Source organism: Ochotona curzoniae, unplaced genomic scaffold (assembly GCF_017591425.1).
Source record: "Ochotona curzoniae isolate NIBS_2020 unplaced genomic scaffold, NIBS_Ocur_1.0 contig_43, whole genome shotgun sequence".
Lineage (NCBI taxonomy): Eukaryota > Metazoa > Chordata > Mammalia > Lagomorpha > Ochotonidae > Ochotona > Ochotona curzoniae.
Window position 1 is genome coordinate 30,954,179 of NW_024466218.1, and position 11,751 is coordinate 30,965,929.

At 41.1% G+C, this 11,751-nt stretch overlaps 1 long non-coding RNA gene across 1 annotated transcript; it reads left to right on the forward strand.

Annotated features, from left to right (window-relative positions):
- The first annotated feature begins 287 nt into the window (after window positions 1–287).
- LOC121159720 lies at window positions 288–8,110 on the forward strand. The gene is made up of 3 exons (XR_005884410.1): window positions 288–391; window positions 6,162–6,242; window positions 7,546–8,110. It is a non-coding gene; the product is annotated as an uncharacterized LOC121159720 (long non-coding RNA).
- Window positions 8,111–11,751: the final 3,641 nt, after the last annotated feature.

Genomic DNA, 11,751 nt, shown 5'->3' on the forward strand with positions numbered 1-11,751 from the left:
CACCCTTAAGGACTAAGGTACTGAGAGCTGTGCAGCGTGAGCCAGGATAAAAAGGGAGGATGTGAGACTATGCATGTGAAAGAGACATAGAATAAAGATTATAAAAAGAGGGGCCGAATTTCTTTTTTGCAAAAGAGAGAGGAACCCCATGGTTCCTAGCAGTTTTTATTTTCTTAGGGTTTCAAATTCCTCTACTGATGTGGCAATAATCTAAGGCCACATCCCCATTTCACAGGTACCTAGCTAGCCCTTGAGACCGCTAGATCATCACGTGCCAGAGGCAGGGGAAAGACAGGATTCCTCCACCAGCACATGAGCTCTGGGAACACCTTGTCTTAGAACAACACCTGCACCTGAGGGCTTGGACCTTTGGCCCACTGCTGGTTTGCACGTAGGACAAAATAGCTGAGCGTATCCCCAGGCCATTCAAGTCAGAGCTGTGTCACTCCTCTGACTGCTGACATCAGCTCTGAATGGTGTCTGATGATATTGTAACCAATGGAGAGACACCATTATCAGCACCGAGGGAATGTTAATACGCAATGAAGACATGGGTCAATGAGAATAGGATTGAGCTAAGAATCCAAGGAGAGGAAAGAGGCAAAGCACATAGGATACATATTGTGAATGGTACAAGGTGTCAAATGTTGCGAGTTACAGCAAACTTGTGCTTAGTTAAGATTTTCTCCTTATCATTGTTAGAAATGACAGATGTGTTTTTATAAAATTAAGAAATTCAGAACTGTATTTAAAAAGATCATAGATGATTAACTGTAGTCTTCAATGCTCAGACAACCCACTGCTAATGTTTTGGTCTGTTTTATTCCGGACTGTGTTGTGTGTGTGTGTGTGTGTGTGTGTATCTACTTTCCTAAGGGACCACATTTACCAACAACAGTAAGAGATGGACAATTTGAAAGAGAAAGAAGATCAGATCTGGTAAATTAGCATTACTTGAAGATATCTAAGTGTGTTCAGTAAATGGATTTAGTGAGGCAGAACAATCCTGTTTTAGAAAATCCTTCTTTGTGTTTGTCTAAAACCCAGTTTCTCTTAATGATTCTCTTGCTGTTATTCTACTGGAATACACACTGCAATACAGGAAGGCATAAAGATGCCGAAACAAGGTGAGAGTGTATGAGTGGGGTAGGGAAGAGGAGGAAGCATTTGTTTGCAAAACTCCTTTGCTCATGGATGAGTTTTGTGACAGTCATTACCACGTTCTGAGCATGGTTTCCGGTAGAGACCTGGACTCCGTGGAACAGTGTTGAAACAGGGTAACTGCATCATGGGACTCCACATTCAGGAGGTGATGAATGTCGTTCCCCAGATTTCACGGCAAAGGCAGTGGGATCTGCGGACATTGTTGCTGAACCTTCTGTAACAGCTACAGACCCCAAGGCAACATTGGACAGAGGATGGGGCAAGTGACCCGGCTCTGCCCAGGCTGGTATTCAGGTATGATGAAGGATCAAGTTCAGCTATGATGAAGATTCAGGTTCAGGTAGAACGAGGCCCTAGGATCAGGAAACCCTGTAAGCCTTTATTTCAGATCTGTTTGTAAATGGAATCCAATCATCCAGTTAGTCATTCAGTCCAACCTGATAAAGTACTTACTGTATGTCGGGCAGCGTGCTGGGTGCTGGGAAACAGTAGCCTAAGTGCCGGAGTCCAGCTCCAGCCGAGTTCGGAGCTCGGGAAGGGTGCGTGGAGTCGGCGATAAAGAAAGACACAGACACAGACAGTTGGTGCGTTCTCACACCAGCCCAGGAAAAGGCTGTCCTTTTTATTTACTCAAAACCCTTCTCAAGTTTCTGCACAAGCAACTATTCTATTTTTTCTTTTCAAAATTAAGGGGGCATGTACAGACATTTGATCATTCTGTCTGCACTCCAAGGCTAAGCAGGTGCTCCTAAAGATAATTTTGCAAAATACTGTATACATATTCTTCAAAGCAAGCTATTGTTTATTCTTCAACAGTAGCCATGGAGCAACAGCCAGGACTCCAAGGCCAAGGCACATGTGATTATCTGCTAATTGGTAGTACTTTCCCACCACATTTTTACTTCTACAATTTACCCATCATTTAATGGGAAAATAGGTTATAAGGGAAAAAACCTAAAATCTAAAACAGAACTTAAAATGTTAAATCCCCCTACAACTATAGACCCCTACAACCCCATAAACAATAAAGCACTAATCAAAAGCATTTTTTATTAATAAAAGCACTCTTAATTCCTCTAGCTAAAATTATAAAAGCAACTAAAGCAATTACATTTACTAGGCTCCAAAAATTGTAAAGGCAAGTTAGCCTTTGAGATAGCAATAACTATGTTTATTGCCATAGTAGTTTCAGCTCTCACTCCCATCACTTGCATTGGTGTTTAAGACATATATATCAAGCCCCTTCCCAGAGGGTGTGCTGTATGTCTGGGCCAGATTCTGAAGCAATAATTAGCACACAATAAGGTGTCCAAAAATGGCATGGGCTTAATTGTGCTCCTGTGTGTAAGTTGTCAAAGGCCTACTCACCAAGACATTATCAGTGACGTCAACTCTCAAGCTCACATCAGTTGCAAAAACCTGCAAAAACTGTCCAACAGGGGCAAACAACAATGCCTCCAAAGAATACAAAATTCTAGGTGGGGTGCTTGAGTGTCCATGCAGCCAGGGGATGAAACAGCGTCAGGGTGGCCAGAGAAATCCGCCGGGCCCTGCCAAACAGCTGGAAGCTCCCCTGAGCCCTGCTAAACAGGGGAGCTGTTCTCTTCACACCTTCGTGCCATCCACACCTACCGCACGGACCCCAGCACCTAAGGTCTCTTACTGCAGTTTCCTGTTGTTATCCTGTAGGTTTCCTTAGAATCTAAGAATCTCTTTTGAGGATGCCACCAGTTTTAGGTTCATTTTTCTCAAAAACAGACTCCAAACCTAGAGTTCTTGATCAAACACTCTCAGAAAAAAAAAAAAAAAAGAGGGAAAAAAGAGAAAGCAATAAGGACATCAGGGAAGAAGAAAGCAAGTGGGGGAGGAAGAAGCCGAGCAGGGTGTGATTACAGGTGAAACCCCAGGCTACGGCCGATTCCCAAGCAGGCTTTGGAGTCGCACACCTCCGAGTTTGCACCATGTCAGAACAGAAGAGGGGGCTTTTTGTATCTTCACATCAGTCACCCACTTGCTATGGTCTTCCAGGTGTTGGTGTGGGAAAAATACTGTCATGGATCTCTGGCTTTTATTACTGTAAACATGGCTGTGACACCCAGTGGAGGTTTTCTGGATGTTGTGTGTGCAAGCCACTAGCCTCAAATCATATAGAAACTGAAAGATGAACACGTAGGCAAAGCACCAGCAGAGACCACACCACCTCAGCAGCGAGAAATCGTATACGAGGTAAAGATAAGCTTAGAATGCTCCAAACCTTGCTTCTCCAGGTGTGGTCTTCAAGCATCACATGGTAAAATAGTGCTGCATCAACCAGAAGCCCGTGAGAGACGCAGAACCATAGCTTTCACCATAGACCTAGCTATTCAGTCTCTGTGTTATGAGGACTCCCAGATATTTATACACATCTTAGCTTTTAAAAATATATTTACTTATTTTTACTGGAGAGGCAGAAATACAGAAAAAAAGGAGAGACACATAGTAAGCTCACCTATCCTCTGCTTCACTCCCCAAGTGGCTGCAATGGCTGGAGCTGAGCCAATCCGAAGCCAGGAGCCAGAGCCTTCTTCTGGGTCTCCCACATGGGTGCGGGGATCCAAGGCTTTGGGCCATCCTTGATTGCTTTCTCAGACCACAAGTAGGGAGCTAGACGGGAAGTGGAGCAGCTGGGATACTAACTGGTTCCCATATGAGATCCTGGCACGTGCAAAGTGAGGATCTAGCCACTAGGCTATTGTGCTGGGTCTGCATCTTCACCCACAAGGAGTTTTATAAAAATGATGTGCTGGGCCCGGCGCGGTGGCGCAAGTGGTTAAGTCCTCGCCTTGCACGCCCGGGATCCCATATGGGCGCCGGTTCTAATCCCGGCAGCCCCGCTTCCCTTCCAGCTCCCTGCCTGTGGCCTGGGAAAGCAGTCGAGGACGGCCCAAAGCTTTGGGAACCTGCACCCATGTGGGAGACCCAGAAGAGGCTCCTGGCTTCGGATCGGCATAGTATCGGCCCGTTGCGGCTCACTTGGGGAGTGAATCATCGGACGGAAGATCTTCCTCTCTGTCTCTCCTCTCTGTATATCTGCCTTTCCAATAAAAAATAATAAAAATAAATCTTTAAAAAAAAATGATGTGCTGAGATCCTGCACTAGACTGAAATAGTAATCATCCAATCAGAATTGCAACATGGTGGTATACTTGGAGCATGTGCAGTTTGAAGATTCCCTGGTCTGGCAGATGAAACCAGAAAGGAAACACATTTGTGGTTGAAAGAAGAGTAGAGCTCACTTTCCTACCCAATGCAATAAATCCAGACCTGCGGGTCCTAGACTCCCCAGCACCAGCCTCCACTATCTTACCTACTGATGGCTTCACTGTGGTGGAGGCGTGAAGCCAGGGAGAGAGACTTTAAAGAAGGGCTTGGGTGTGGGCACAGGAAAGAGAACAATACAAAATCATGCAAGATTGAGAGCTTGATCCTATAATTTCAGCTTGAGAAGCATTTTGAAAGGTCAACATAAATCCTTTGATTCAGATATGTGTCAGCTTCTTGTACAAAACAGGCTGGTCATTAGAAAGCCCCCAAGAGTTACAAAATGCTTTTCCACAATGTTGACAATTCCTACTGTGAGTCAGAATAGGGTCTGTCAACTAACAGAGATATTATTATCTAGGATGGGTGGGGTGGGGTCTGCTATGTGGAATTTTTGGAAACATCTGACTAACAATGGATAGACACTCATTTAGCCTCAAGCCTCTCTTTAAGCAAACAAGAAAATAGCAGTGTTTTTCTGTCACTGCAATGTTGTTTTATAACATTTACCCAGAGGACAAAGAGAATCAAAAAGTAGATAACAACAGTATCTTTTTTTGGATGTTGCAAAGATACTGAGGGTTCTGTGCAGGATAAAACTTAGATGAATCAACAGAGTTGAATTCTAGAAGGTGAGCTACGGCAGAAGTTGAAAATTGGTTTAATTTACCCACTTGATATCTGTAAACAATAAAGAACTGGCCTCAAATACCTCAAAAGCTGGGGTTGATAACAAAGCAAAAACAGTAAGATTGTTAGGTTGTTGAAAAAGTAGTCGGACTCTGATCCCCCACCCATGCGGCACAGTGAACATCCTGCCCCTTTAGGAAAGGTAGGTGCTGGCGGTGGGTTTCTGGAGAGAGGAAAATCAAGGCTCATCAGAAGAGGCCAGGTTCTCAGGGGTGTAGACAGTGAGCTATTCAGTCTGAAGTAGATCAGAATTTCTGAATTTGATTACTTGAAGAAAATGAAATTGGCTTCCATGTTTCAAGTGTTTGCTTACAATAAGATTTTCCCAGCTGTGAGAAGTTTTATGGCTGAACTTGTACTATGTATATAAAAGTATGCAAATTTAATAAAATGAAAGAAAGCTGGATGTCTGGGAGGCCCTTGCTGTTCAAATGGGAAACTTGGATGCTTTCCTGGTTCCCTGATCTGTCCTGGGGCAGGGCTGACTCTCCCAAGCCTTTGAGGAGTGAAACAACATGCAGATGCAAAATCTGCTCGTCTCTTTTTTCTCTGTGTCTGGTGCCTTTCACATTAAAATAAAAAGTCTAGAGAATAAAAATGATACTATAGTACACAGAATGTTCAGAGCATATAGTCATATAAAATGGACCGTCTATGAATTCCATGTGTATGATCGTAGTAATAGAGACAACAGTGATATCACACAGTTTTGCTATCGCTATGCTGGAAACGTGGATAAGGGTCCATTTGGGTAACGGGAGCTATCACTAAACACAGTTATTTAAGTACTAGCAAATTGAACATGGTCTTGTGAAATATGGAAGCAAATGTCAACATCATTAGCTAAAGGCATATAAAAATTAAGTATTGTCTTTCCGGAACTGGAAACATGAAAGGAAAATTGTATAATTATGACTTTAATAAAAGCAAGACAAATCATGAAACTGACATAAAGAACAATCCCTGACGTATTAAATATCATCATTCTCTCCCCCTCCCTCTGCCAGGACAAGCATACGTGATATCATCAACAGTTAGTCCTTCTCTTAAACGAAATTAGTTAAACAATTCAGCTTGAATCAATCCAGGTAAGTTACCATCTTCTGCATGGTTTTCATTATGTTACACCACCCCTGGACACATGTGAAGTTTGCTGCTCCAGAAGTAAGTGCTGCTGGTCAGACAGGGCAAAACATTCAGAAGCTTAGCTGAGTCTGATAGCCAAGAAGGCCATGTCATCAGCTTGGGCAACCCTTGTCACAGTCCATCATCCTAAGACAAATATTCATTGGAGAAAAATGAACAAAATAAGGTCACTTCCTAATTTTGGCTAAATGATAGAAGGAAAGTCATGTGTTATCTATGAAAAACCAAACAGTATTCTCTCACCTCAAAAATACTACTTCTTTACCACTTCCAACTTTATTGTCACTCTGGCCTTCCTCCCTTCCTCCCTGAATAAAAGACCCTCATTTTCTGGATGCCACAGTGAGGCTGGGGTGTTGGAGGCATAAGAAGAACCATGTTAGCACATTTGTCAGGAACTCACCATTTAATCATTGCATTAGTAGGTTCTGGGGAAGTCATGAACTCCATTGCTGCTGTTGAGGTCCTAACAGCTGCCAACTCAATTGCAGAAATAGAATAATAAAATGTCTAACTAAAAGAGTGTGGACTGCACTGTCAATAGAAAGAGAGGTGGACTAAAACACGCCGAGTTCAGTTCAATCTATCACTATTCACACCCAGTGAGGTGGATTCCTTGACTACTCTATGTGTCTGCTTTTTGAGCAGCAAAGTAATTATTAGTCTTACCAGAAGAGTTGAAAGAGTTCCATAAATTGTGTGTCTTTTTACTGGGAAGAAAAGGAAACCAAGGAAGTTGAATTGGCCTTCCTAAGATAACACACCTACGGGATTTTAGTGTGACACTCAGGGGGAGATAATGTCCAGAGGTACTTTTGTGTTAACAACAATATGTGCTATTATGATTATACATTCTGCCCAATGTGCCACCCGCATTACTTCTCTTGTAAGGGTAATGTTTTACTGTTCAATCTATAAACCATGACTTTTCAAATTTTCCTATTTTGTAATTTTGTACAAAGTTGTTAGAACTTACAAGCATTATTATACTGTAAATGATTACTTCTAAAATTCTGGAAATGCACGATCCGTGCATTTATTTCTACATTGATACGAAATGAAGGAAATTAATCAAGATTATTGTGACATATTAGAAAATCATGCTATGTCATTTCAGTATGAGTCACAAATGCGGTCTAAGGGGTTATGCGTGTTCATTAAAAAATGTGATGACCAAAGGTTCTTTGTTGATGCTAAAATCTTCCCCAAAATGCTGTGAAATAGACTTTCTGTGCTCACATCCAGGAAAACAGGAACTTGTGCAGTGAAAGTGCTTTACTGCAAGACATGGTCACAAAGATGCGCATAATGAAGTCCTGGGAAAGTCCACACGTCATCTTAAATGATGCCACCATCTTAGTCCTTTCATCTGCACGTATTGGGATTTCTTAGTCCTGCTTGATAAGAAGTTAGGCTAACACAGCGTGGAGCCTGGTGTGATAGATGCGCCATAGAGCCACGGAACACTAAGACATCACTGTAGAAAAGCTAAGTTACCACTCTCAGTGCCATGTCCTGAAGGCTCCCTGAGACAGGAAGCAGCACTTGTATAGTAAAACATCAGGCTGCAGACACAAACACTGAAATCATCAAGAAACACTATGGAAGTAATATTAGAAGGGCGATTGTAACAAATGTCACCAAGAAACAGTGTGCTTGGGTGGGGGGAAATATTCATTCCTTTGATTAAGATAAGCAGCAGGTTCGGAAGAATCGATTAAGTATCTAGAACTAAATGCAGCGGGAAAAAAAAAAAATGTAAGCCGCTACAGGTTCTGACTTGATGGAAATGTGAGATGTTCTGATCTCTGTGTGATTTCATTATCTTCGTCACTTTAATGACAAATACGTAAATCATGTTAACTCTGACTCTGGGACCAGATGTTGTTGCAAATCTCACATAATCTGTGACCTGGAGCACCTGGACTTCTACCTGTTGTCAAACGTTCAATATAAAACATAAAATTAAGGCAAGAAGCTACCCTGCCTCCCTCTGGGACACTTTCTCTCAGAGCCTTTAATTCTTAGCTTTTCTTTGTCTTTTACTTGATACTTACTGCTTAAATCTCTTGGGGTGCCTGATTCCGGAGAGGCTCCCTCCCTAAACTTGAGCTAAAGATGTTTCCTCTGCTGTTGGTCTGCTGCCAGCTGGGCCTACTGAAGCCACCAAGATGAAGGTTCCTCTTACCAGGGAGTCCCACTCCAACACCTGCCACCAGTGTTCCCTAAGCCCTCAGACTCGGGTTCCAAACACTGATCTCATATCCAATTCCTTCAATGCAGTCTTCACTGCACCCCCAATGAGTGCAATATAGTCTGTAATGTGTATAAAATAATACACATAGTTTTATCTCTCAAAAGTCTTTCAAATGAAACATATACGCAAAAGCAGAACTTAAATAAAAATTTTTTAGTAGCAGAGATAAAAAACAGGGATTATTAATAACTAAAAATGTTCAAGTACCTGTAGTTTACCAGAGGTAATAATATTTTATCTATAGCATAGAATTTAACAGAATTGGAGAGAAGCCATATCAGAGATGGCCCAGGACCCATATGAACCAAATTAGGACTTTTTCCTAGGTCATACTTACATCATCAGGAGACCAAATTTATTGATTGTGGAACATGACAATAGAGACACAGGGACCCAACCAAATGTAATAAAGACCAAAACCAGAACAATCATTTAAGAGAAGCATATCACTTCCAAAAATATCTGGAAAGTAAAATTTGTGTGACTTATTAAATTTGAAAGTGGCATTAAAAAGAGTCAAGGAAGTATCTCTGATTTTAACATGGCTGAACACGATTGATAGATGGAACTAGATGAGGAGGAATAAGTCTGGAAAAGCCATGGAGACTTGATGAGATCAGTTGAGTAGACAAGCCTGGGAGGTATGGGACAGGCAGGTGGGGGCATCCTCTACAAGGATGGAGTGGTAGACAGGTCAGTGGTCAAGAGTTGTAGAAGTTTTTCCTTTTTTTCCAGCGGGAGGTGGTCGGGAGGGGTGGGGATCTCCACCACCTATCTCCTACATCCACTTATATTTTCATCTTCCTGCCAGTGCATTTAGATCCTTATGACTAACTGACACAGGAGGAATTGAGTAATCATTTCTTCTCCCTCTTCATTTCACAGAAGTCTAAGGGTGTCATGATTGGAAGGCAATATGAAATTGCTGATACAAATCTGAGAGAGAAAAATGCATGACAACTTCACAATTCATCTAATTTCTTTGGTCATTTCCTTCCTAGAAAACATGGGACTTTCCTGGCCGTTTTGTAGAGGACTGAAAAATGTAAAATCTATACACAAATCAGTAATGTATTTTAGTAACTGATGTTGATGCATCGCTGGTCTTTTATCAATTTTCAATGAAAAAAAGGCACAGACATTCTTAATAGAATAAAACAAAGGTAATTACCTTCTGGATTTGGAACATATTTTATGATTACTTGGTTATGTGTTTATTTTATGAAAGTTAGCATTGAACTATGCTACTTTTCCCAAGCATACAATATTGTCCGAGACATCCTAGAAACATGTTGCGTGAGACTGAGACTAAGTTAAGACTCATAAAATAACATAGTCAATTCATTTATCCATAAATAATCTGGAAGGATTATTGAAAGTTGGGTGAGGGGATATGAATCTAGTGTGGTATCACTATACAATCCAAGGAAACTCATCAGTGTAAGCATGGAGTTTCATCTGATACAGGTGATGAGTGAATTCATGACTCAGAATGCATCCTGAGGCTGCTACTAAAATTCAGTCTCGCTTTGCATGCTTGTTGCATTACAAGTCTTAAGAACGTATTTGCTCTCCACAAGAGCTGAATCACAGCATACAGGATCTTTGTTCCCATTACCTGCTACTGTGACATCTGTGTTACGGCCATCACTTGGTAACGAGATAAATACTCGATCAGAGGCATTACACACCCCAACAAGGCTAGTTTCTTCTGCAGGCTTTCTCACACTTATACCTGGCCTAGGGCTATACCTTAAAATAGGAGAGATTTGTGCTGTCTTGAATTTGGAGACCTTCCAGTTCTGTGACCTAGGTCTACCTTCATTCAAAGCCCTGCTATTCTTATTCTTTTCACACACACACCCCGAAACTCCTTCCTTGACTACTCCTTCCTCATCAAAACCCTGGCTTCCAGAACTCAGGCACACCGAGCATTTCCCCGAGAGCTGTAGATTTGCTGGTGACGGTCACTTATAATAAAAGGAGATGTTTCTTCCCTAATAAAGACATCCCAGGAGGTATGAATTGTAGAATGTTTCAGCCAAGTTGTTCCCAAATTCACTTCTTAGAGATGACTACCTTCAGCTTTATCTACTGAAGTGTGAGAAAGCCACTTAACTTTATAAAATAAGCCTTGTAAAATAGACACAAATATTATCTTTCATGTAAATGAGTGTCTCATCTGTCAGCAAACCATAGGTAATAATGGAACTACCAGTGGATGTTCAGTCGAAGTAAAAGGAAATACCAAATCATTGCAACATGCTGAGCATAATAAGTCATTTATCAAGCAGTGAACATTAACTTGAGCCAAATACCTGTGCCAACCATTGGAAAAGAATATCATTGTTGAGGAAGTTGTAATTGTTGCTGTCTGACATGGAATATTTAACTCAACTGCCTGTTCAAAACCACTGTACAGACATTTCAGAGAAAAACACAATATAGTAAACTCTCCAAAGTGGAATATTAGAACTCTTCATGTGCAGTTATTTTCTTCTTTGTATATTATTTCCCATTTACATACAATTTTTTATAGCACTAGAAGGAAGAGGGAAAAACCACCTTAAAACAGATACTTTGATGATGTGTATGTGATTTTAAAAGTAGTGTATATCTTTTGGGGAAAATGTGGGAAATTCTTTGAAGCAAAACAAGGAGAAATGGCAAACATCTACATGTTAAAGCTCAAACATATTTATGATCTGCATTTTGAAATACCTCCATGGTTTATTTTTGCACACATTTTACTCAGATCATGAAAATCACTCTGCAAACAAAACTTGTATTTCCTTTTTCCTACAATGACTATATTATACACCTTTTCATAGAAAATTAAAAAATTAATTTTTTTCCAGAGATTTCCTTTTCCACTTCTCTCAGCTTTCAGTGATATGACCTTCTTTATCATGTATGTATCATGTGTGTGGTATATGGTATTTCAGGTTATCGGAGGGAACTTCCTACTGCCCATCTTCCAGTGCAGAGGCTGTGTTCTTTCTTTCACTTGCCTGGGTCTCTTAGTTGATCTTCTACTCTTGAGTTCTTCCTTGCCCATGTTGAAAGGGTTTTTCTTGCAACACCACTTTTACTAGTTACTTCCATTCTTCAGAGTTTTTGGTAGGCTGCATTTAGATCAGATTACAATGCATTATGCTTCCAGAGGCTTCTCTGTAACCCTGCTCCTTCCTTTC